At 37.6% G+C, this 27,813-nt stretch overlaps 1 long non-coding RNA gene across 7 annotated transcripts in view; it reads right to left on the bottom strand.

Moving 5' to 3' along the window:
* Positions 1–27,813, bottom strand: part of LOC309630338 — an 89,312-nt gene that overhangs the window by 18,047 nt on the left and 43,452 nt on the right. For all 7 annotated transcript variants that reach the window (XR_014245612.1, XR_014245613.1, XR_014245614.1 and 4 more), the window contains one exon: positions 21,277–21,546. This is a non-coding gene — a long non-coding RNA (uncharacterized lncRNA). The remainder of the gene's footprint in view (positions 1–21,276; positions 21,547–27,813) is intronic.

Raw genomic sequence — 27,813 nt, 5'->3', positions numbered from 1 at the left:
GTCACTGTTTGCAGATGACATGATACTATACATAGAGAATCCTAAAGATGTTACCAGAAAACTACTAGAGCTAATCAATGAATGTGGTAAAGTAGCAGGATACAAAATTAATGCACAGAAATCTCTTGCATTCCTATACACTAATGATGAAAAATCTGAAAGTGGAATTAAGAAAACACTCCCATTTAGCATTGCAACAAAAAGAATAAAATATCTAGGAATAAACCTACCTAAGGAGACAAAAGACCTGTATGCAGAAAATTATAAGAGAATGATGAAAGAAATTAAAGATGATGCAAATAGATGGAGAGATATACCATGTTCCTGGATTGGAAGAATCAACATTGTGAAAATGACTCTACTACCCAAAGCAATCTACAGATTCAATGCAATTCCTATCAAACTACCACTGGCATTTTTCACAGAAGTAGAACAAAAAATTTCACAATTTGTATGGAAACACAAAAGACCCCGAATAGCCAAAGCAATCTTGAGAACAAAAAATGGAGCTGGAGGAATCAGGCTCCCAGACTTCAGACTATACTACAAAGCTACAGTAATCAAGACAGTATGGTACTGGCACAAAAACAGAAACATAGATCAATGGAACAGGCTAGAAAGCCCAGAGATAAACCCACGCACCTATGGTCACCTTATCTTTGATAAAGGAGGCAAGCATATACAGTGGAGAAAAGACAGCCTCTTCAATAAGTGGTGCTTTGAAAACTGGACAGGTACATGTAACAGTATGAAATTAGAACACTCCCTAACACCATACACAAAAATAAACTCAAAATGGATTAAAGACCTAAATGTAATGCTAGACACTATAAAACTCTCAGAGGAAAACATAGGCAGAACACTCTATGACATAAATCACAGCAAGATCCTTTTTGACCCAGCCCCTAGAGAAATGGAAATAAAAAGGAAAATAAACAAATTGGACCTAATGAAACTTAAAAGCTTTTGCACAACAAAGGAAACCATAAACAAGACAAAAAGACAACCCTCAGAATGGGAGAAAATATTTGCAAATGAAGCAACTGACAAAGGATTAATCTCCAAAATTTACAAGCAGCTCCTTCAGCTCAATAACAATAAAACGAACAACCCAATCCAAAAATGGGCAGAAGACCTAAATAGACATTTCTCCAAAGAAGATATACAGATTGCCAACAAACACATAAAAGAATGCTCAACATCATTAATCATTAGAGAAATGCAAATCAAAACTACAATGAGATATCATCTCACACCGGTCAGAATGGCCGTCATCAAAAAATCTAGAAACAATAAATGCTGGAGAGGGTGCGGAGAAATGGAACCCTCTTGCACTGCTGGTGGCAATGTAAATTGATACAGCCACTGTGGAGAACAGTATAGAGGTTCCTTAAACTAAAAATAGAACTAGCATACGACCCAGCAATCCCACTACTGGGCATATACCCTGAGAAAACCATAATTCAAAAAGAGTCATGTACCACAATGTTCACTGCAGCTCTATTTACAATAGCCAGGACATGGAAGCAACCTATGTGTCCATCAACAGATGAATGGATAAAGAAGATGTGGCATATATATATATATACAATGGAATATTACTCAGCCATAAAAAGGAATGAGACTGAGTTATTTGTAGTGAGGTGGATGGACCTACAGACTGTTATTCAGAGTGAAGTAAGTCAGAAAGAGAAAAACAAATACCGTATGCTAACACATATATATGGAATCTAAAAAAAAGAAAAAAAAGAAAAGAAAATGGTCAGAAGAACCTAGGGTCAAGAAGGGAATAAAGATTCACACCTACTAGAGAATGGACTTGAGTATACGGGGAGGGGGAAGGGTAAGCTGGGACAAAGTGAGAGTGTGGCATGGACATATATACACTACCAAACGTAAAATAGATAGCTAGTGGGAAGCAGCCACACAGCACAGGGAGATCAGCTCAGTGCTTTGTGACCACCTAGAGGGGTGGGATAGGGAGGATGGGAGGGAGAGAGATGCAAGAGGGAAGAGATATGGGGACATATGTATATGTATAACTGATTCACTTTGTTATAAAGCAGAAACTGACACACCATTGTAAAGCAATTATACTCTAATAAAGATATTTTTAAAAACCCCAAAAAACCACATGATCATCTCAATAGACACAGAAAAAGCTTTTGATAAAATTCAACAAACATTCATGATAAAAACTCTCACCAAAATGGGTATAGAGGGAACATATATCAACATAAAAAAAGCCATTTACAACAAACCCACAGCCAACGTAATACTCAATGGTGAAAAGCTGAAAGCCTTCCTGCTAAATTCAGCAACAAGACAAGGATGCCCACTCTCACCACTTCTATTTAACATAGTATTGGAAGTCCTAGCCACAGCAAATCAGACAAGAAAAAGAAATAAAAAGTATCCAATTTGGAAGGGAAGAGGTAAAACTGTCACTATTTGTAGGTGACATGATATTCTATATACAGAGCCCTAAAAACTCCACACAAAACGATTAGAACTGATACATGAATTCAGTAGGATACAAGATTAATATACAGAAATCTGTTGTATTTCTTTACACAAACAATGAAATATCAGAAAGTAAAAAACAACCCCATTTAAATCACATCAAAAGGGACTTCCCTGGTGGTGCAGTGGTTAAGAATCCACCTGCCAATGCAGGGGACATGGGTTCAAGCCCTAGTGCAGGAAGATCCCACATGCCGCAGAGCAACTAAGCCTGTGTGCCACAACTACTGAGTCTGCAAGCCACAACTACTAAGCATGCATGCCACAAGCACTGAAGCCCGCGTGCCCAGAGCCCATGCTCCACAACAAGAGAAGCCACCGCAATGAGAAGCCGGCACACTGCAACAAAGCGTAGCCCCCGCTTGCCTCATCTAGAGAAAGCCCACACGCAGCAACGAAGACACCACCCCCCAAAAAATGCAGCGAAAAATAAATAAAATAAATAAAATCACATCAAAAAAATAATACCCAGGAATAAATTTAACCAAGGAGATGAAAGACCTATTTACTGAAAATATAAAACATTGGTAAAGGAAATTGATGATTCAAAGAAATGGAAAGCCATCCCATGCTCTGGGATTGGAAGAATATTGTTAAAGTGGCCATACTACTCAAAGCAATCTATAGATTTAATGTGATACTATCAAAATACCCAGGACACTTTTCACAGAACTAGCATACTAAAATTTATATGGAATTACAAAAGACCCAGAATTGCCAAAGCAATCCTGAGGAAAAAGAACAAAGCTGGAGGCATAACCCTTCAAGACTTCAGAAAATAATACAAAGCTACAGTAATCAAAACAGCATGGTACTGGCACAAAAACAGACAAATGGATCAATGGGACAGAATAGAGAGCCCAGAAATAAACCCACCAACCTATGGTCAATTAGTCTTTGACAAAGGAGGCAAGAATATACAATGGAGAAAAGACAGTCTCTTTAGCAGGTGGTGTTGAGAATGCTGGACAGTTACATGTAAATCAATGAAATTAGAGCACTCCTTCATGCCATATACAAAAATAAACTCAATGGAATAAAGACTAAATATGACTTGACACCATAAAACTCCTAGAAGAGAACATAGGCAAAACATTCTTGGACATAAATCATAGCAATATTTTTGTAGCTCAGTCTTCCAAGGCAAAAGAAATAAAAGCAAAAATAAACAAATGGGACTTAATCAAATTTAAAAGCTTTTGCACAGCAAAGGAAACCATCAACAAAAAGACAACCTATGGAATGGGAGAAAATACTTGTAAATGGTGCAACTGACAAGGGGTTAATATCCAAACAGCTCAAACAACTCAATATCAAGAAAACAACCCAATCAAAAACTGAGCAGAAGACCTAAATAGACATTTCTCCAAAGAAGACATACAGATGGCCAACAAGCACATGAAAAGATGCTCAACATCACTAATTATTAGAGAAATGCAAATCAAAACCACAATGACCTAACACCGATCAGAACGGCTGTCAAAAAGTCTCCAAATAATAGATGCTGGAGAGAGTATGGGGAAAAAGGAACGCTTGTACACTGTTGGTGGGAATGTAAATTGGTGCAGCCACTGTGGAAAACAGTATGGAGGTTCCTTAAAAAACTAACAATAGAGCTACTATATGATCCAGCAATCCCACTCCTGGGCATATATCCAGAGAAAACTCTAATTCTCTAATTTGAAAAGATACATGCACCCCAATGTTCACAGCAGCACTATTTACAATAGCCAAGACATGGAAACAACCCAAGTGCCCATCAACAGACAACTGGCTTAAGATGTGGTATACAAACAATGGAATATTACTCAGCCATAACAAGTGAAATATTGCCATTTGCAGCAACATGGATGGACCTAGAGTTTATCATACTAAGTGAAGTAAGTCAGACCGAGAAAGACAAATATTATAACACTTATATGTGGAATCTAAAAAATAATATTGATGAATCTATATACAAAAACAAAACAGACTCACAGACACAGAAAAGAAACTTATAGTTACCAAAGGGGAAATAGGGGGAAGGGATAAATTAGGGGTATGGGATTAACAGATATGATCTACTATACATAAAATAGATAAGCAACAAGGATTTACTATATAGCACAGGGAACTATATTCAATACCTTGTAATAACCTGTAATGGAAAATAATCTAAAAATATATACAACTAATCCCTTTGCTGTACACCTGAAACTAATCCAATATTTTAAGTCAGCTATATTTCAATTTTAAAATATATAAAATCATTTAGTTTTGTGGATAACTGCAAGGGTGGCATCTCTGGTACCCCCTCTTAGATAAGGTAGTCCTATGTCTAAACAGGCTAGTGGTTAACCATACTTCCTGGGAATGTGACGCCTGGGAGAAGAATGCAGGCCAATTTAACAAGTGATGTAGTATACACGCCAAATATTGACTGTAGTATAATGACCCCAAAAAGAAACTGAGTGTTGTTGCTAGACAAAGATTTTGCCTGATCATCTGGGAGGTAAAATGTGCCAAAGCCTCCTCTCTCTTAGCACTTAATCAAATTCTCAGTATCCACGACATCCACATGGCAAGGAGGATGTAATAAATCTTACCATTTTGTGGCAGCCCACCATCTTTTGAATGGCCTTTTTATATTTTAGTAAACCTCCATATTATGAGTCTTGCTTCCTCAAGTCTCCTTTGCTGCTAGAAGACAGACAGTAACCTGGGCGTTGGCGATTAGAAACACCTGCCCTAAGCAACACGAAGAACAAGTTCCATGCAGTTTCCCATGTGCTGGTGTGAGTCATGGCATATCTGTCTGGCTTTCAGAGGGCATCGCGGTCGCAAGGGTCATGTTCGTGAAACAGAAATGGCATCAGTGCTGGTGCTACAGTAAAGTCGAGTTCCTAGATTTTAGTGCTCAGAGGTGGCAGGATATGGTGGTGATTTTTTTTCTCCTTCCCTTTTTTGTTGTTGTGTCTACTTTTTTTCTTGAGGTGAAATTCACATAACCTAAAACTAACCGTTTTAAAGTATTTCTGTGGCATCCAGTACAATTGTGCAACCACTACTTCTCTCTAGTTCCAAAACATTTTCATCACACCAAAAGGAAACCCTGCACTGTTAAGCAGTGGTAGTTTCTTTCTCATGGCAGTTTTGTAGCAAGGTTTGAGATATTATTCCTGGGAGCTTATCCTGGAGTCATTTTCTGCAGCGGTAAATTACATAAGAGTGAAAATATACAAGGGTAATCCTAGAGAAACAGTTTGTGCCTAGATTAGTTCTTGGACATATTACCTTCAAAAGGAATGTTTTAAACCAGCCAAAGACTAACACCAACATGCTTACATTTTGGGTCCATTTTAAATTAAAAAATCCAACCTAGTAAGTGCATTCTTTTTTTTTTTTTAATTTTGTTTTATGAGTTTGGAAATACAATCAATTGTGAAAGTGTAATTGGGTAAATTACGAGTATAGTTCTTTCACAAATCCCTGCTGTTCATACTTTTCTCTAAGATGTAGTTTGACCCAGTCAAGAATGAATGGCTTCAACATGCCCCCAGTTGTCTTGGCATTCCTGGGCTTGCCTCAAACAAATATAAGAGGTGGTGTTAGCCTGAGGCAAGCCAACTCTCACTGCATTTGCAGTGTCATCACTGTGGCTACAGGCTGCCCCACGGTGCTAGGCTCTGTGTTCTTTCTAGCTACTGGAATGAAGCGAAGTGCTCTTCCCCAGCAGTCATGTGATGGAGAATCCAGGAGTATGGCACCAGGAATGAGGTTGGCCACACTCCAAGTGGAGACTGACCCTGTGTCCTGCTGTAGCAGGGCCAGTCCTAAATGAGCAGGTTGGGCAGCAGCCAACTTTAAGGACCCTGCAGGCAGCAGCTGAGGGAGGAGGAGCAGAGGGAGGGGAAACTCCCAGGGACAGAGTAAGAATTGGCAACTGACATTTGGAATCTGCAGCTTCCAATTCAGGACAGGATGGTGTACCATTTCCAGTACACTTCCTCTCCAAATGGTTCTTGGGCAATTCTAGTAAAAATATTTTTGAAAGGAGCTATGGTTAGTGGAAGACCATAGCTGTCCAAGCCATATGAGATGGTATGCAGCTTTTGTAGTATAAAGCAAAAATCTCAGTAGTAATTATCTAAGGATTACTAATAGTAGCCTCGCCAATGCTTGGCTCAGCTGAGGATGAGATGCCTGAGGCAAAGAGGTCAGTTCAAAAGTTCCATCATGCTTCATTGTATGAGAGTTTATGATTCATTATATGTTTCGTCTGTCCATGTGAAACCCAATCCGTACGTTTACCAGTGGCTGTTTTACCGCCTCCAAAACTTGCCTTTTTATTGTTTTGAACGTCTCTTTGCTTATTCCATTTCCTTCTGTTTAAAATCATTAATGTTCTTTTGTATTATATATCATTTCTCTGTGTGTGAGGCGTCTAGACCCTTTGAGAAAATATTAAAAGCTATTTGACCTATGATTGTTTGCTTACTGAACATGTATTTTTTGAGTGTCTACTGTTATAGCAAGCCTCATGAAAGGCACTGGGCCTAAAAAGACTACAAGAAAAGCACCATCCTCAGGTGGCTTTTCTAGGTCATGGAATTAAATTTCTCTTTCCCAGTATCATTTAATTGTCACTCAGTTGATTGGGTTCCATTTTCAGTTAGAACATTTGGAGGCTCATGGATAATTGGGTATTTTCATAAACCACATTAAATTGTATAATTTTAAATTTCTATAATGAAAAAAGAATGTAAGTCCCAAATCACATATTATTGTGTGTTATTGCAATAGGCAAAACTAAAAATATGCTTGCCTCAGACCTATGTTTTTTCAAGTTAATAATGGGCATTTTTGAGAGGACCCTAAATGCCCTTATTTCCAATCAGCAGATAATAGCACTTGAATTCAAAGCAAAGTTAACAATGGTGTTCTGTTTAACATTATGAGAAGTACACACAAAACTTCCAGAAAATGATTAAGTGAAAACTGAACATATTCAAACTGAAGATTCTCCGATTTGTCTTAGAAGGGGCAACATTGTGATTCTTTGGTCAAGTACCTTTAATTGAACAAAGTAAAAGACAGCTTTTACTACCCCTCAGTGTACTCAAACAACTGGCCTTTTTTTCTATTAAGTATCATATTAAACAATCTGAAATTTTATTTTCAATAAAGGAAATAAGATTTACATTTTTCTCTGATTAACTTTTCTCAGGACCAGTGTAATGAAGTTAATTTGATTTATAGCAATTTATAGTATTACTGCTGCAGGCAACTAAGCTATCCATTGCATTCTATAAAATCAAGACCACACAGAAGAAATACTTCCAAACAACTCAGAGAAGTAAGAAAGGAAACATCCCTGGATACTAGGTCTATAAAATGGGTATATGCATTTTCTTAAATGCTCATCATCATTGGAAGGCATGATTATCCTGCTGTTTGTATTTGTGTGTGAGACCAATACAGCTGTAAAAATAGCAAACACATATCCAACGTATTATTTCAATAACAGAGGATGTTTTTATTTTCTAAACTCCATGTATGATTTCAAATGAAATACTTGTTAGGATTTTGGGGTTTGAGTTGCATAAAAATTGAATCATTTTCTTTCAATAATCTGAAAAGAGAGCCAATAAAATCAGAAATTTGGGGTGAAAGGAAAAAACCGATAAACAAAGCCCTCAATGTTGCATTTAGCAATGGTTTAGATTCATGATTAACAAATCCATAATAGTTAAATCCTGAGACGATACTTTACACTCTGCAAACTTCTTCTCAAATTACTAGTAAAATCTTCATATTATATCTGAAAGTCTTAATGAATGTTTTCCTCTTTCCTTTCAAAACAGTCAGAGAAAACCCACAAAATACCAAAACTCAGCCAGCATGAAATAATCTATATGATCCTTTAACCAGGAAATTTGTAATTTGAAAGTCCAAAACAGAATCTCCAGTCCCAGATAGTTCCATAGGAGAATTCTACCAAATATTTAAAGAAATTAATGTAAGTTTTACATAATTTCTTCCAGAAAACAGAAGAAAAGGAGGCACTTCCCAACTCATTGTATAAAGCCAGTATTACTCTTGATACCAAAACCAGACAAAAACGGTACAAAAAAGAGACCTACACACCAATCTCTCTCAAGAACTTAGATGCAAAAATCCTCAACAAAATATTAACAAATCAAATCCAACAATTTATAAAAAAACATATACCATTACCAAGTGGGATTTATTCCATATATGCAAGGCTAGTTCAACATTAAAAAAAGAAATCAATGTAATTCACCATATAAACAGGCTAAAGAAGAAAAATCAATGATATTATCAGTTGACACAGGAGAAGCACTTGACAAAATCCAACCTCATTCCAAATAGCCAGGGGTCCCTACCTTGGGATCTGGTAGTGTTGACTCCACTCTCAGGCAGCTGTTCCCATCCTTGATATACTCCCTATTGGGCTGCACCCCACAGGCCTGCAAGCCTTGTAGTTGCCCAGCCTCAAAACTGAAGAAAGAGCCTGGAGATGGTGACAGAGACATCAACGGCTTATTGGATAGGGGATCTTACACCCACCTCTGAAGCAAAAGGTCCTGGAGCAACACCCCACTGTAGACCGCAGACAGGACATGACAGCGGTCTTCACTAGTCTGGGAGGTGGGTGGGGGAAAGCTACCATTTATAGGAGGAATTGATGTCGTCAGTTGGCTCATCAGTTACCAGGGAAACCAACAGCTGGGGCACGTCCCTAGAAGCCCCTCAGATAAACAACCCTCATGACCATCATGAGGGCAGATGTCTCCCTTTAGTAAACTAGCAGGTGGAGTCGTTCTGGCCTAAGGATTAGAACAATCACCAGCTGGGGCAGGGGGCAAGCACGTTCATGTGAGTAGGGCATAGGGGAAGCAGGCACTGGGTGAGCAGGGGATGTACAGACAGCAAGAGAACAGCCATCCTGAGTGGCCTGACCATACACTACATAAGAAAACTTCATTTCATATCCATTTTGTAAAGGACTCAGATTTTAAAAGAAATACATGGATGGAAATGGTATAAGTCAAACACAGATTTATTGTATCATAATTTTCCAAGTCACATAGTAGAAATGTGATTTTTTCACATGAATAGTACGTTTTCTAAATAAATAATGTAGTTGGAAGGTTCATTATTACTCCTACAGTATACACTTTACTGGACTAAGCTGATAAACACCATAACGTTTCTGTTCCCAAGATCCACCATTATACAGTAACATTTTAATGGACACACTCATTATATAGCCAGGACAGCAATTTCCAGATCTAGTGCTAATGTACTTCCTGGCTAAAGCTGAAACTCTTAAGAGCAATTAACTCATTCATGAATTAATATTGTTTAGACATCAGCCTTTAGAACTAAATGGGATAATGTATGTTAAACCCTTAGCACATTTCCTACCATAAGGTCAGTACTAATAAATGATAGCCATTAATATCAGTATTATAAACGAATGATGTCATGAGGTTTTCTACATTGATTACTGCCACTTGTAAAAAAATAACTTTTTTTTAAATGTAAAGCACTTTCAAGCTATGGATAAATTTCTCAAATCCATTCTCAAATCCGTGGTCTTATATGATGGAAACACTTTCGTGCTCTCACAAGGCCAATCACTACTCTATCAATCCAAAGTTCAATTAAACCAGTTACTAACAGTTTTTCCCTGTAGTCACTTTCAGCCATCTACATGCTATATATGCATGTCAGTAAAAACAAATGCTACCAGCTAGTGTTTTACTTAAAGCCCTTGCTACAGAAAGCTGTGTCAGTTGGGTACTTGGGAAGCAGACACTGAGACAAAGTTAGGAGGGCAGAAAGCTTATTGAGGGGTAATGAGAACAAAGTTTAGAGATGAATTGGGGAGGAAACAGTATTGGGTAGGGAGAGCCTCAGACCATGATGCAGGACTGACAGTCTTGGCTAACATAATGGGGAGCTCAGGAGCAAAGCTTGCCCATGAGGACCCCCACCTAGGGCAGAAATGGCCGGTACACTCACCGTGCCCAGCCATTGGCTGGGGTCTACCCTGGAAAAGTGGCCTTGGCTTGAAGGCTGAAGCAGAGCCTGAAGGTGCTAACAGATGGAGCTCGTTGGCTAATTGCACCCTTTATAGCTGATGAAAGAAGTTTTTACATATTGAGGTATGGAGAAGTCATTCTGACTTACACACAAGTTGACTTGAATTTTATGCTAACTAAAACAGCCTGTTTGTGGCCTAGCAAACATACATTGTACATCTACTTTATTAAAGAAAAAGGTGCATTGACCAGAAGAGAAGAATGTCCATGCTAAAAATAAAGAGTAAATGCCTCCCTTCCTGGGACGCCATTGCTGGCTCTCCTTCAATGATAAGACTCCCTTCCCAGGTGCCAAGGTCACACTGACTCGCTGTGCACGTGCTCATCGGGTTTTTTTTAAACCTTGAAGGAACGTACCCTCACTCCTTTGATGTTCTTTGTTCTGACAGATATAAAACTGTGCTGAAAACCATGCTTCTCTGGAGCACTTCTTCAGAGTTATCTAAGAGGCTGTCTCCTGGGCTATAGTCCTCAGTTTGGCTCAAATAAAACTCTTTTCTACTTCTATTACAGATTGTTTATTGATTATTTTCATCGACGCAGCTAAATGGTAAGTTCTTTTTTGGAAGGAGAGCTGACCAGCACACCCCCATAACTTCCTCAGAAGAAATGCTGTAGAAGACGTATAGAAGTAAAATTCCTACTTGAACTTCTTTTTTTTTTTTTTTTGCTGCCAAACCCCTTCCTTACTTAATTGGACTCCTTTGAGAAAGGCGGTTTTTAAACCATGCTTCTGTGGAACATCTATCAGCCAGAACCATGTAATAATCACCTATTTTTTTTTTTTTTTAAAAACCAATAATCACCTATTTCTAATTTGAAAACATTTAGAAAAGATTTTCATAAAAATTAAGGTAATGGATAGACATAATTTTCTCAATATTGTTTTCTTCTATTAGTTTTTCATAAATTTGGTGCCTCATATGACTTATCCATTTACAAGTATCAGTACACAGCAGTGACAGGAATAGCTGTACTTTTTCTTGAACAGACTTTTGTGGATGTGATTTTATACTATTTACTTAAAGTAGTCATTTTCTGCTAGAAAAAAATACTGCTAATTTTTGGAATTAGATCCAATATTTCATGTTTTTCTGCAAAATGCTTAATATTTTGAGAACATAAGCACTTTTTGCATTGTTTAGCTGCTAGAACAAAATTTAGAACTCCTCTGTTGCCATTAAAACTAAATAATAGAAGCAGGGTACTGTTTCCCCAAAGATAACTAATATGCAAAATCATCTTTAAGATAATTATATGAACACTTTTTAAAATAAAAAATCAATCATGCAAAAGAATCATGTCCCAAGTTGCACTGGGAAGAGGAGGAATTTGTGAGGTGTCTTTGGTTGCCTGGATACATCATTTAGACACTTCCTCTCATTCTGCTCCTTCTGGGTAGAAGAAAACCCTCACCCCTTGCCACTTCTTCAGGGGTGCCCACCTTCTCTTCTGGTCTTGGATGTCCAAACGTACAGAGGGTTTCTCCTATCTCTTTCTCCAGTCTGTACAAATTCATGTAGCTCAATAGACCACAGGTGGAGATGAAGAGAAGCAGGGGGTGTGACAGCGAGAAAAGCAGAGTCTGATTGCAGATAACACAATTTTTCCCCACCTAATTTTTATGACATGAGTTCCCCCTGGGCCAAGGGTTTTTTTTTTTTTTTTTTTTGTAATGTCCAAAGGCACAAGCTTCAGAGATTTAAAAAGCCTTTTCTTTGCTTTTCTGCTCTAAAAACCTTTCCCGGAGGCAATGAATGCATTGACTAAATGAATAAAGGGCAAAAAGTAAAAGAAATTCAGAAAAGAAAATCTTGGGTAACATCTCAAAATATTATCCTGCCACAATTACATTCAAGGATCCTAACAGGACCTGTGGATGAGATCAATGAAACTTTCTAATAGTCTTTGATGCTTCAGGGAGAAGAAAAAGGATCCGATGATCAAAGTCAGGGAAAAGTCTCCATTTTTTTTTTAAGTAGGAAGAAAGAGGATGCTGCAAACCGTAGACTGATAACCTTAATGTTCCACGTAGGGAAAATGCCAGACAAAACACATCTCATTTTTTTTAGATTGTTTGTTTTCAGGCAAAGGCCTTGAAATAAGGTATCTGGACTCCAGCAAATAATTTGACAGTCTCCTGAGGTATCACTATGAATAAGATGCAAAAAATGGGGACCAGAAAACAGAGGGGCTGGCAGATTTATAATACAATAAACAACTATTGCCAGTGAGAATAGGAACATGGCCGAAGTCAAATGGTCAAGATACAGGTAGCTATGGCAACTATGACGCATGCAGAAAGTTGGACAGAACAGAGGACATGACGCCTGAGGAAGAGGAGCCCTGGGGAAGCCATGGTTATCTGGAAATGAGAAGTGCAGAACCTGACATGTGGAGGCTAATTCTGTAGGACTCAAAAGAAAAACAACTAGGGCAAATTGCTGATAATTAGAATTCTTCTTAAAAGCAAACAAACCAAAAAACGTAGGATGTTGTGAGGTAATATGTTTATCAGCAGCATGACGTCATGGAGGAGATTCATTCATTCCACTAAAGGTACTGATTGCCTACACTCCACTCAGAGAGAAATAGAGTGGGACCTGATGACTTCCAAGTGCTTCCACAGTTCTGAGCAGCTCCGGTTCTACTCTTAGAAAATGTGAATGCTAAACCAAAACCATGTGAAATTGCCACTTTTTTACAAAAATGTTTTATATGATTTACAGAAATACTAGTGAGTCAGAAAGAGTTTTATAAAAGCCTGTGGATACTCTCAGAGTTGATTTTATGGCTCATGACTGGTAATATTAATGGAAGCACTAATAAGTTATGATACGTAGTCATAAAACACCTAAGCATGAACTCATAAATCATATTCCAACAGGATAAGGCAGGTCATTTTTCCTTTGTGATTTAGTGCAGAGTAGGTTTCAAACTCAGCTTTCCACAGGAGACCTATAAAACTCAGTATAGGTTAAGATCGAGGTCCAACTATGCTATTTCAAAGACAAAATAGCAATGAACATATGGATATGAGAAAAATCTGATATTCTATACTTACAAAGTGGAAATGGTTTAGTCACACCACGTGACAGATTAAGAGCACAGGACGTTGCTCATTGGGTTCTTCTAACTTGAGTTTGATAGGTTGGCTTTCTCCCCTTCAGCTCTACCAAGATTCTACATCAAAATTTAATGAGGAATTAAAACTTATACTTGCTTTGGTCACAGATGTTGAATTTGGAGCTCAACCACTTACACCTGCCATCTGGTATCAGTGCTGTTCTGTTTCACTCAGTAACTACCCCTCTGACACCTGACGGGGCTGCAAACCATAAGATCCTGGATCCCTGCCACTAGGGGGCGACTCAGGCTGGCCAAAGTTCCCATCCACCTTCTGATCATTAAATTTGTATGCCCACCTGACTGGGCTAAGGGATGCCCAGGTCCCTCGTGAAAAATTATTTCTAGGTGAGTCTGTGAGCATCTTCAGAAGAGATCAGCATTTAAATTGGGATACTGAGTGAAGAAGATTGCCTTCACCAATGCAGGCAGGCACCATCCAATCTGTTAGGAATGAAACAGATCAAAGAGGCAGAGGAAGGGCAAATTAGCTCTCCCTGAGCTGAGACACCCATCTTCTCCTGCTCATGGGCTTCAGTGCTTCGGGTTCTTGGGCTGTTGGACTCAGACAGGGACTTACATCATCATCCCCTCAATTCTCAGATCTTTGGACTCAGAGTGAATTTTACCACCAGCTTTCCTGATTCTCCAGCTTGCCGATGGCAGATGGTGGGACTTCTCAGCCTCATAACACAGGAGTCAATTCCTATTATAAATCTCCTCTTATGTCTCTATGTATCTTACTGGTTCTGTTTCTCTGGAGAACCCTGACTAATACACACCAGGACAGCGACTTTCCCAGTGACTCCCCCCATCTGACCCAAACAGGTCCAGAATCCTTTTCCAGGGATTATTAGGGATGCTGAGAGGAGGCTTAGGGGAAGCTTATCTCCTGAGATCACAAGCACTAGAGACGGTTTGAGTCTGGAGATGCTGGCTACCCATCTGGGTCACCACAAGGAAAGAGCCTCTCTGGGAGTTAACCAGGGCAGAGGAGCAAAGAGCTGAGACTTGGAAAGACAGAGGCCTGATAACATCCTTTGAGTCCCTGAATACAGCTATGATTGAAATCATCTGAACCTCTGGACTGTTCAGATTCACAAGATAAAGAATTCTTACCTACTTAAACTAGTTTGAATTCAATTTTGTCACTTTGCAACTCAAAGGGTCCCGAAAAATTAGCCATAGCAGAGTTACTTTTATGTTACTGGCTTATCCCTGGTACATTTTCTGATAATTATCTTCAAAGAGCTAGTAACCTTGAGTAAGAAGAGATCTTTTCATTGACAGCTTAGAGAGGACTGAAGATTTAGTCACTCATTTCATTTACTTATTTTGGAAAAGTAAAGACACACTAGTAAAGAAGGAATAACATTGAGCACCAAAGCTGTGCTGAGATTTGAACTCCTTTTCCAAATTAAAATGAATTGGTCATTGTGACATAAGGTATCTTTCCAAAATGGCTGCACCAATATATTTATCCCATCTCACATGCCCTTTGTGAGATATGGCTAACACACCTCCCCACAAGAGAGGGGATCTAGGTACTCTTTCTTTGAATCCGGACAGGGCCTGTGACAGTCCTGGTCAGTGGGGAATGATGGGAGTGGTGCAATGTGGCTTCTGAGGCTGGGCCATAAGAAAGATACGGCTCTGCCTGGCTCTCTCAGGACATTTGCCCTTGAAACCCAGCTTCTATGCTGTGTGGAAAGTCAAACCAGCCCACATGGGGAGGCTCAAGTAAAGAGGAATGAAGGGCCCCAGCTGACAGCCAGCATCAGTTTTCAGATGCATGAATGAGCAAGCCTTTACATGACTCCACTCCCAAGGCCTGGAGTTTTTCAGCTGAGGCCCCAGACACAGCCATCGTGCTTCCCACTGTGCCCTGTTTGAATTCCTGACCAACCCCCCACCCCAAATTAGTAATAGACAATTAATATGGTCATCTTGATTGAGATGATAGATATTTTGCTGAAAGAGAAAACATGGAAGTACATATGTATGGTTAAACATCTATTTTCTCAGGAAATGAAAGTGATAGAAGAATTATTTGGAGGTTTAACATTGCTGATTGCACAGTCTTCATAGTAGGACTAGACCTTCTCAGGTAGAAGAGAAAACATGGAATCTCCAAGTGATCGTTCAATCTTTGAATCTCTACAACCTAGAAAAGTGGTGAAAACAAACACATCAGTATTCAATTGCACCTACCAATTTGTAGCTCAGCTTCTGGAAATTGAGTCAATTTTGGCTGTCAACTAAAGCAGAGATGATGCAATGTGCTCTTCAAGCCCATTTCATTTTATTCATGGGCACATAGCCCATGCTCATTTCCCAGCCTCCCCTGCAGTAGGATGGGGGTAATTGAATGACTAATTGCTCACCACTGTGGCTGAAAGTTAAGTAAGGGCTGGGGTCAACTGCTCTCTCCCCACCCAACCCCAAGAGCTAATCAATCAGCCATCTTGCGGATTTACCTTTTCCATAAATCCTCTTTCTCTATCTTTACTGCATTACTGTAGACGGGCTTTTGTTTGGATTCCTGACAGATTTAATTGTTCTCCATGCTCACCCTACAGGCAGAACGATGTTTCTGAAATGTTCATCTAATCATATCATGCTTCCGTTTGTGATTTTCTCTGTCCAGCTTCACCTCCTGCTAGCCCCTGCTATACCTCCCTGTGTCTGAAACACATTCCTTTCATGTTCTTATTTCCAGACGATTGGGTCTGGCTCATCTTCCAGGACTCTGCTTAAATATCCCTTTATTTGGAAAGCCTGACTCGAATCACTAGTCTGGCCTACTCTGGTTGCTTCTGCTATGAGCTCTCACAGGGCTCTTTATCTTAGAGGAGCACTTATGACACCTTATTTAACTTGCTTAGTTGTTTGTTTCCCCTTTCTGGATTATAAGTGCAATAATGGCTCATGGGTATTGCATTCCCAGGGCCTGGAACAATGCGTGGTATGTAGTAGGAGATATATAGATATACGTCGTATATATGTGCTTAAATGGCATGAATAAATCAGTGACAAAAAAACAAACAAGACAAAGAAACAAAAACAAGTACAAAACCCACAGAGATCTTCCTCCCATGCAAGCTGTAGTAACTGATGTCAACTAGTTAGTGAGGCCGCAGCAGGTAAAAAGATTTCCTAAAATCTCTCAAATCTCAGTCATGTACTGAATTTGCTCCAACATTTTTCTCTTTCCCTGGCCTGGGAGAAGCAAAACAATTATGTCAGTTAAGAAACTAAGGTTTTTTCTTTTTTTTTAATTCTGAATTTGATTAATTGCTCAGGCTCTATTCTCTGAAATGTAAGTACATAAAAGACTTCAACAGCCAGATACATGCTAAATTTCAGTTTGATTTTTATTTGGAGGCAGACTGATAATTGGTAATAATGGGGGTGATGAATGAAATAAATTTGCATACCTAAAATTTCTCCTAACATATTATTGCCAGTATTCAAGAGGCATGCCTATTTTGCAGAAGGGGAAAGCTGTGAAAGAATGAAATGAAGTAACTGCTCTTCTGGCTGTAGTTTGGAAATCCATATAGACATTAATTTCCATTATTTTAAAGATACCGTTTTGAAATTGAAGTGTCAGTTCTGATTTCTGAGGAGGTCATTAATTTATTTATGAAATTAAAAATAAACTAGAAGGTAAACAAACTTACGAAGAGATCATGATAGTGTCTTAGGGAAGGTGCAGTAAAATCCGAGTGTCCAATTACTTTCTTTTGCAGTACACTGAAAAAGAACACTTTTCAACTTATGAAAGACTTACAAGATCAGCTTCTATATCAAGAAAAAGAAATTCCACAAATCCATTCCTGCAAAATTCTAAAAGAGGAAAAGAGAAGGAGGAGGGAGAGAGAATCTGAAAACGCTTCCAAGTTGCCCTAGGAATCAAATCCCAGGCGCGGCCACATGAGTACGCAGATCATCTCAGGTGCAGAGGATTAAGGGACACACTCGGCTGAGAAGCTTGTCTGAAAGAAGAGTATCTAAACCTGCACTCAGAGCAGCCTCTTCGCGCACCTGTGAACCGCAACCGGCTCTGTTCTTCTCGGCCCTTTCACTCTGTTATTACAGATTTAATTCAATATTCAGATATTGTCTGTAATACAGGTCTCACAAAGCATTATGTTCTTTAGGGAAATATTGGAGTGGAACATAAAATAGTCTGTTGTGCCAAAGCAATAGCAGAAACAAGTAGAGCCCAATATAATGAATGATAAGCGTGCTTGTGTTTAAAGCAAGCACTGACATAAAAGAGGCAACAGAACACAAAACATGCTTCTATTTAGCTTATAAAATATGCACAGTATCAAGAAAACTAGAGACAGTGATTAGAAGATCCAGGAAATCCAGGTAATAGGCGATATTTTGCTCCCCCTTCTTTGGTACAGAGGGTTAAGATAATCATATTCTTCCATTTATGGCATATTATCATCAGTCTTCTTTGCAGCAGCCCTCTCTCTTTTTCTTCCTTTATCCCTGCTCTCCGCTTTCCTTCCACCATCCCCCTCATAGCTCAAGAATAATAGGCTCGGTATTTGTCCTTAGATATGTAAGCATCTTTGAAAAAAATAGCACTGTTTCTGTGTGAGTTGCTGTTGAAAACATACATTAATAGGATTACACTACACATCTCAATCTGTTTCACCAAACGCTAGGTTTTTAAGCATTTTAAGTCCTTGTTGCTGCATGCCGTTCTGGTTCATTATTTCCACCTGGAGCAGAGTATTCCATAGTACGCCTCTACTGCACTTTACTTCTCCATTTCTACCATGATGAACTCATGTTATCTCTAACCTCTACCATCATAATCAACGTATGATGGGCAGCTTTGCGTATACACCTTCCTGATGACCTGTGTGTGAGTTGTTCTAGGGCAAGTGAAATGGATTGGTCGTCTATTTGATACACATACTTAATTTCACCAGATCGTTTTCCAAAATAGCCACACAAGTCTACACTCCACCTTCGACAGTAAATGAGGGTTGTTTTCCCCACCTTCTCACCAACATGTATTATATGACTTTCTAAATTTTAGCAATACTATCTTATGATTTTAATTTGCATTTCTCTAATTACTTGTGATTTCGGGTCTCTTCATATCATTGCTAGCTGTTTAGGCTTCCTGATCTATCAATCTATTCATATTTTTCTATTGGAAAATCTTGCATTTTTCTTGGTGATTTGCTAGAATTGTTTGAATACTCTAGTACTGCACTGTCCAATAAGGTAGACACTAGCCACATGTGACTATTTAAATTTAAATTAATTAAAATTAAAAACCTAGTTCTCAGTTACACTGGCCCCATTTCAAGTGTTCAGTAACCTGATGTGGGTAGTGGCTACCATATCGGAGAGCACAGACACAGAACATTTTCATCATCACAAAAAGTTCTGTTGGACAGCGCTGTTAAATATTAATCCCTGGTCATTTTTAAACATTGTGAATATGTTCTCGTAAATGGTCACCAGGTGTGAATCTTATCTATTGTGTCCTTCATTGAATAAAACTCCTTAATATTTATGTAGTCATATCTACTATGACTTTACCATGCACATGTAGGTCTCTTATCCATTTGAAAGTCATCTTTATATGCGGGTGACAAAGTTTCAACTTTATTTTTCTCTATCCAATGGACCAGTTTTCCAAACACCATTACATAATCCATCCCTTTCATGCTGACTTGTGGGACCACCTCTGTCTAATAAGTTCCCATATATACACAGGTCTATTTAGAGAATTCTATTCTATTCTATTCTAGTCTATTCTACCCATTCTGTTCCACTCCATTCCATCTCATCCCATCTCATCTTATTTTATCTTATCCTAGTCTATTCCATGGTCAATTCATCTGACGTGTGCCAGAAGTACAGATGGTTTGTTTGGTTGTTTGTTTATCACTAGAAGAATACGTCCTCCTTAAAGCAGACTCTCCTAATTGTGTACTCAATATCCATTCTCCCTTTCTTTTTTACAAACAGAACTCCAATTTTGGGGGGACAGCAATATTCATAGCCAAAAATATTCATTTTCTCAGCCTCTCTGGCAGCAAGGATTGGCCATGCAGTATAGTTATGCATAATGAGATGGAGGCAAAATTTCCTAAGGACAGTTTCTTTTTGCAAGTAAAAAGGATTACCATGAGAAAGCCATTATCTCTTCTCCCCTTTTTCTTACCTAGAGGTACAATACTCTGAGGTGACAAGGATGGGGAGAAACGTCTACATATTAAGAACGGCAGGACAGGAAAATAAAGAGCCTCAGTCACTAATAGCATTGTTTAGCTGTCAGTATCAACCATGGCCTGCCTCTGGGCTTGATGCATGAGTCAAATCATCCTCTGTCTGTATAAGCCCCTGTAGTAGGGTTTTCTGATATTTGTAAATATATTTCTGAATCTCTTTCTTACTGATACAGCCTTCATTTCCCCTTCTTTTCCAAATTTTACTTACACTTTTTTTTTTCATATAAACTTTAGAATACATTTTTCAAGTTCCTTAAAAACTTTCCCTGGATTTTGACTGGAATTGCATGAAACTTGTAGATTAATATGGGGAGAAGTGGAATCTTTACAATATTAAGTCATCCCAACCACAAAAATGGTGTATCTCTCGGTTTATTTAAGTCTTCTTTCATGAAAAACTTTTAACCAGTTTTCCCAGTAAAACTCACATGCATTCTTTGCTGGGTTAATTTGTGATGAAGATCCAGAACACCAGCTTATTGCATTTTGCCAATTCTAAGATGTACTTTGTTTGGTTTTGCTTTACATTTGAATATCTTTGCAATCTAGACTCATCTTTAGATTGATGACATCTAACAGCCAAAACTGGCAATGTTCCCATCCACCTTGTCCCCTTATTGATGCATAAAAAATTGGTACATCAGACCATAGATGGTTCATCATTCAAAGAAATATAGTATACATTTTTATTTAATATTTTCTATTTGTTGTTTTTCTTTCCCTTTGGTTTCTTTTATCCATTCCCTTGGAACTTCCAATTGATCAAAATCAAAACTGACCACTGTTTAGAAATATTTATTAACTTTCCAAATTATTATATGTACCACTTATTCTAATAATTTATAACACTAAGGGCATTTCTACATTTTTGTAGATCGAGCCAATCCATTTTCTTGTTTTGCTTGTAGTTTTGTTAATGAAAAAATTTTGAAAATAACAATGGATAATATAACAAACTTCCATAAGCCAGCCTCCTAAATTAGCAAATACTGACATTTTATAATTGCTTCAATTAAATTTCTTTTCCTTTTAATAATAAAATTTATTAATTTATTTCCTTAAAAAAAATTATCATCACAAAGTTAAAATTCCGTTTTTCCCTTTCCATGCTCATTTCTCACCATTCTATAAGGCAACAACTCTTTAATTAGAGTGTAGCCAGCCCACATTTTGTCTGCTTTCATTACATACAATTCGATCCACAAGTAATACAAAGTATTATTTTATAGATTTAAAATTTTTACCTGTATGACATCCATGGTACATGGTATAATTTTCATCCAACATTGTTTTTTAGTTCTTGCTGTGTTAGTACATATTGGTTTAATCCATTTATTTTAACGTCTGGATAGTGTTTCATTTTATAAATTCCTTTATTGAGAGACATTTGGGTTGTTCTATTAATTCATTATTGCAATCAGTGCTGCAATGAACTTTAAACATATTTCCTTGTTCATGTTCAGGTGCACAGAATTCCTTAACCACATCTATTTCTTCAATAAGGGCAATCTGTTCTTTAAAAGAAAAAAATAGATAAGTTACTCCATTGTTTCAAAGGTAAATATAATTGATAAAAGCTTTAAGAACGTCTTTCCTCCTCTTTGTACAATATAACTGCTGTGTGTTACAATGAAAAGATAGTAGTTATAATTACATTCCATGAAAGAGCTCTTATCAGAGTGTCAACTTTCTTTATTCTATTGGAAATAATTTTTTTTTAAGTTTTATCTTCAACTTTTTTTTTAACATCTTTATTGGAGTATAACTGCTTTACATTGTTGTGTTAGTTGCTGTTGTGTAACAAAGTGAATCAGCGATACATACACATATATCCCCATATCTCCTCCCTCTTGCGTCTCCCTCCCACCTTCCCTATCCCACTCTCTAGGTGGTCACAAAGCACAAGCTGACCTCCCAGTGCTATGTGGCTGCTTCCCATTAGCTATCTATTTTACGTTTGGTAGTGTATATATGTCCATGTCACTCTCTCACTTGGTCTCAGCTTACCCTTCCCCCTCCCTGTGACCTCAAGTCCATTCTCTACGTCTGCATCTTTATTCCTGTCCTGCCCCTAGGTTCTTCAGAACAATTTTTTTTTTTTTTTAGATTCCATACATATGTGTTAGCATACGGTATTTGTTTTTCTATTTCTGACTTACCTCACTCTGTATGACAGACTCTAGGTCCATCCACCTCACTACAAATAACTCAATTTTGTTTCTTTTTATGGCTGAGTAATATTCCATTGTATATATGTGCCACATCTTCTTTATCCATTCATCTGTCGATGGACACCTAGGTTGCTTCCATGTCCTGGCTATTGTAAATATTGCATCAGAGTAATGATAGTAAAGATGATCCAAAATCTTGGAAATAGAAAGGAGAAAATACAAGAAACATTTAACAAGAACCTAGAAGAACTAAAGGGCAAACAAACAATGATGAACAACACAATAAACGAAATAAAAAATTCTCTAGAAGGAATCAATAGCAGAATAACTGAGACAGAAGAACAGATAAGTGACCTGGAAGATAAAATAGTGGAAATAACTATCACAGAGCAGAATAAAGAAAAAAGAATGAGAAGAATTGAGGACAGTCTCAGAGACCTCTGGGACAACATTAAATGCACCAACATTTGAATTATAGGGGTCCCAGAAGAAGAAGAGAAAAAGAAAGGGACTGAGAAAATATTTGAAGAGATTATAGTTGAAAACTTCCCTAATATGGAAAACATGCCAAGACACATATTAATCAAACTATCAAAAATTAAATACAAAGAAAAAATATTAAAAGCAGCAAGGGAAAAACAACAAATAACATACAAGGGAATCCCCATAAGGTTAACTGCTGATCTTTCAGCAGAAACTCTGCAAGCCAGAAGGGAGTGGCAGGACATATTTAAAGGGATGAAAGAGAAAAATCTACAACCAAGGTTACTCTACCCAGCAAGGATCTCATTCAGATTTGATGGAGAAATTAAAACCTTTACAGACAAGCAAAAGCTGAGAGAGTTCAGCACCACCAAACCAGCTTTACAACAAATGCTAAAGGAACTTCTCTAGGCAGGAAACACAAGACAAAGAAAAGACCTACAAAAACAAACCCAAAACAATTAAGAAAATGGTAATAGGAACATACACATCAATAATTACCTTAAATGTAAATGGATTAAATGCTCCAACCAAAAGACACATACTGGCTGAATGGATACAAAAACAAGACCCATATATATACTGTCTACAAGAGACCCACTTCAGACCTAGGGACACATACAGACTGAAAGTGAGGGCATGGAAAAGATAATCCATGCAAATGGAAATCAAAAGAAAGCTGGAGTAGCAATTCTCACATCAGACAAAATAGACTTTAAAATAAATACTATTACAAGAGACAAAGAAGGACACTACATAATGATCAAGGGATCAATCCAAGAAGAAGATATAACAATTGTAAATGTTTATGCACCCAATATAGGAGCACCTCAACACATAAGGCAAATACTAACAGTCGTAAAAGGGGAAATCGACAGTAACACAATCATAGTAGGAGACGTTAACACACCACTTTCACCAATGGACAGATCATCCAAAATGAAAATAAATAAGGAAACACAAGCTTTAAATGACACATTAAACAAGATGGACTTAATTGATATTTACAGGACATTCCATCCAAAAACAACAAAATACACTTTCTTCTCAAGTGTTCATGGAACATTCTCCAGGATAGACCATATCTTGGGTCACAAATCAAGCCTTGGTAAATTTAAGAAAATTGAAATCATATCAAGTATCTTTTCCGACCACAACACTATGAGACTAGATATCAATTACAGGAAAAAAACTGTAAAAAATACAAACACGTGGAGGCTAAACAATACGTTACTAAATAACCAAGAGATCACTGAAGAAATCAAAGAGGAAATTAAAAAATACCTAGAAACAAATGAAAATGAAAACACAATGGCCCAAAACCTATGGGATGCAGCAAAAGCAGTTCTAAGAGGGAAGTTTACAGCAATACAATCCTACCTCAAGAAACAAGAAACATCTCAAATAAACAACCTAACCTCACACCTAAAGCAATTAGAGAAAGAAGAACAGAAAAACCCCAAAGTTAGCAGAAGGAAAGAAATCGTAAAGATCAGATCAGAAATAAATGAAAAAGAGATGAAGGAAATGATAGCAGAGATCAATAAAACTAAAAGTTGGTTCTTTGAGAAGATAAACAAAATTAGTAAACCATTAGCCAGACTCATCAAGAAAAAAAGGGAGAAGACTCAAATTAATAGAATTAGAAATGAAAAAGGAGAAGTAACAACTCACACTGCAGAAATACAAAGGATCATGAGAGATTACTACAAGCAACTATATGCCAATAAAATGGACAACCTGGAAGAAATGCACAAATTCTTAGAGAAGCACAACCTTCCGAGACTGAACCACAAAGAAATAGAAAATATAAACAGACTAATCACAAGCACTGAAATTGAAACTTTGATTAAAAATCTTCCAACAAACAAAAGCCCAGGACCAAATGGCTTCACAGGAGAATTCTAACAAACATTTAGAGAAGAGCTAACACCTATCCTCCTCAAACTCTTCCAACATATAGCAGAGGGAGGAACACTCCCAAACTCATTCTATGAGGTCACCATCACCCTGATATCAAAAGCAGACAAAGATACTACAATAAAAGAAAACTACAGGCCAGTATCACTGATGAACATAGATGCAAAAATCCTCAACAAAATACTAGCACACAGAATCCAAAAGCACATTAAAAGGATCATACACCATGATCAAGTGGGGTTTATCCCAGGAATGCAAGGATTCTTCAATACACACAAATCAATCAATGTGATACACCATATTAACAAACTGAAAGATAAAAACCATATGATAATCTCAATAGATGTAGAAAAAGGTTTTGACAAAATTAAACACCAATTGATGATAAAAAACTCTCCAGAAAGTAGGCATAGAGGGAACTTACCTCAACATAATAAAGGCCATATATGCCAAACCCACAGCCAGCATCATTCTCAATGGTGAAAAACTGAAACCATTTCCTCTAAGATCAGGAAGAAAACAAGGTTGCCCACTCTCATCACTATTATTCAACATAGTTTTGGAAGTTTTAGCCACAGCAATCAGAGAAGAAAAAGAAATAAAAGGAATCCAAACTGGAAAAGAAGAAGTAAAACTTCCACTGTTTGCAGATGACATGATACTATATATAGAGAATCCTAAAGATGCTACCAGAAAACTACTAGAGCTAGTCAATGAATATGGTAGAGTAGCAGGATACAAAATTAATGCACAGAAATCTCTTGCATTCCTATACACTAATGATGAAAAATTTGAAAGAGAAATTAAGGAAACACTCCCATTTACCACTGCAACAAAAGGAATAAAATACTTAGGAATAAGCCTACCTAAGGAGACAAAAGACCTGTATGTAGAAAACTGTAAGACACTGATGAAAGTAATTAAAGATGACACAAACAGATGGAGAGATATACCATGTTCTTGGGTTGGAAGAATCAACATTGTGAAAATGACAATACTATCCAAAGCAATCTACAGAGTCAATGCAATCCTTACCAAACCACCAATGGCATTTTTCACAGAACTAGAACAAAAAATTTCACAATTTGTATGGAAACACAAAAGACCCCGAATGCCCAAAGCAATCTTGAGAAAGAAAAATGGAGCTGGAGGAATCAAGCTCCCTGACTTCAGACTATACTACAAAGCTACCATAATCAAGACAGTATGGTACTGGTACAGAAACAGAAATATAGATCAATGGAACAGGATAGAAAGCCCAGAGATAAACCCACGCACATATGGTCACCTTATCTTTGATAAAGGAGGGAAGAATATACAATGGAGAAAAGACAGTCTCTTCAATAAGTGGTGCTAGGAAAACTGGACAGGTACATGTAAAAGAATGAAAATAGAACACTCCCTAACACCATACACAAAAATAAACTCAAAATGGATTAAAGACCTAAATGTAAGGCCAGACACTATCAAACTCTTAGAGGAAAACATAGGCAGAACACTCTATGACATAAATCACAGCAAAATCCTTTTTGACCCACCTCCTAGAGAAATGGAAATAAAAACAAAAATAAACAAATGGGACCTAATGAAACTTCAAAGCTTTTGCACAGCAAAGGAACCTATAAACAAGATGAAAAGATGACCCTCAGAATGGGAGAAAATATTTGCAAATGAAGCAACTGACAATGGATTAATCTCCAAAATATACAAGCAGTTCATGCAGCTCAATATCAAAAAAACAAACAACCCAAACCAAAAATGGGCAAAAGACCTAAATAGACATTTCTCCAAAGAAGATATACAGATTGCCAACAAACATATGAAAGGATGCTCAACATCACTAATCATTAAGAGAAATGCAAATCAAAACTACAATGAGGTATTACCTCACACCAATCAGAATGGCCATCATCAAAAAATCTACAAACAACAAATGCTGGAGAGGGTGTGGAGAAAAGGGAACCCTCTTGCACTGTTGGTGGGAATGTAAATTGATACAGCCACTATGGAGAACAGGATGGAGGCTCCTTAAAAAACTAAAAATGGAACTACCATATGTCCTAGCAATCCCACTACTGGGCACATACCCTGAGATAACCGTAATTCAAAAAGAGTCATGTACCAGAATATTCATTGCAGCTCTATTTACAATAGCCAGGACATGGAAGCAACCTAAGTGTCCATCGACAGATGAATAGATAAAGAAGACATGGCACATATACACAATGGAATATTACTCAGCCATAAAGAGAAACGAAATTGAGTTATTTGTAGTAAGGTGGATAGACCTAGAGTGTGTCATACAGAGTGAAGTAAGTCAAAAAGAGAAAAACAAATACCGTATGCTAACACGTATATATGGAATCAAAAAAAAAAAAAAAAAGGTCATGAAGAACCTAGGGGCAGGACGGGAATAAAGACGCAGACCTACTAGAGAATGGACTTGAGGACATGGTGGGGAGAAGGGTAAGCTGGGACTAAGTGAGAGAGTGGCATAGACATATATACACTACAAAATGTAAAATAGATAGACAGTGGGAAGCAACCACATAGCACAGGGAGATCAGCTCCGTGCTTTGTGACCACCTAGATATGTGGGATAGGGAGGGTGGGAGGGAGGTGCAAGAGGGAGGGGATATGGAGAGATATGTATACATATAGCTGATTTACTTTGTTATAAAACACAAACTAACACAACATTGTAAAGCAATTATACTCCAATAAAGATGTTAAAAAAATAAAATAAAATAAAATAAAATACAAAAAGGAAAAAAAAGTGCTTGTACAGTATATTTAGATTTTAAAATTGTCTTTATTTCTGTTCTTATTCTTTTTCGGGTTTACTGCTATACCTCTCTAAGGTTACGGAATGGGTTGACAGCCCTTCATTCAGGGCTTGAGATGTATGTGGTAAGGTGACTTATCTGAGTCCATCATCTAACTGGATAAGCTCTTTGTGTAGCTGGACTTTATCCATTGCCTCAGGAGCTACAAAGTGCTGACATGATTGATTTTGATCCATCAGATATGTTTTGATTTTTTTGTGACCTAATCTTTCCTCCCAAATGGCTCATCTTCATAGTACAGGTAATAAAATATACTTCCCCATGTTGTTTTGAGTATTTTTTTTTTTAAATACAGTTTTCTATGTCTTCTTCACAACTGTTGTTCTGAGTACCTTTTTTTTAAAATAAAACAATGTAGGAG

The sequence above is a fragment of the Balaenoptera borealis genome (genome assembly GCF_965194805.1).
Source record: "Balaenoptera borealis genome assembly, chromosome: 6".
NCBI lineage: Eukaryota > Metazoa > Chordata > Mammalia > Artiodactyla > Balaenopteridae > Balaenoptera > Balaenoptera borealis.
This window is presented reverse-complemented; position numbering and strand designations above follow the sequence as displayed.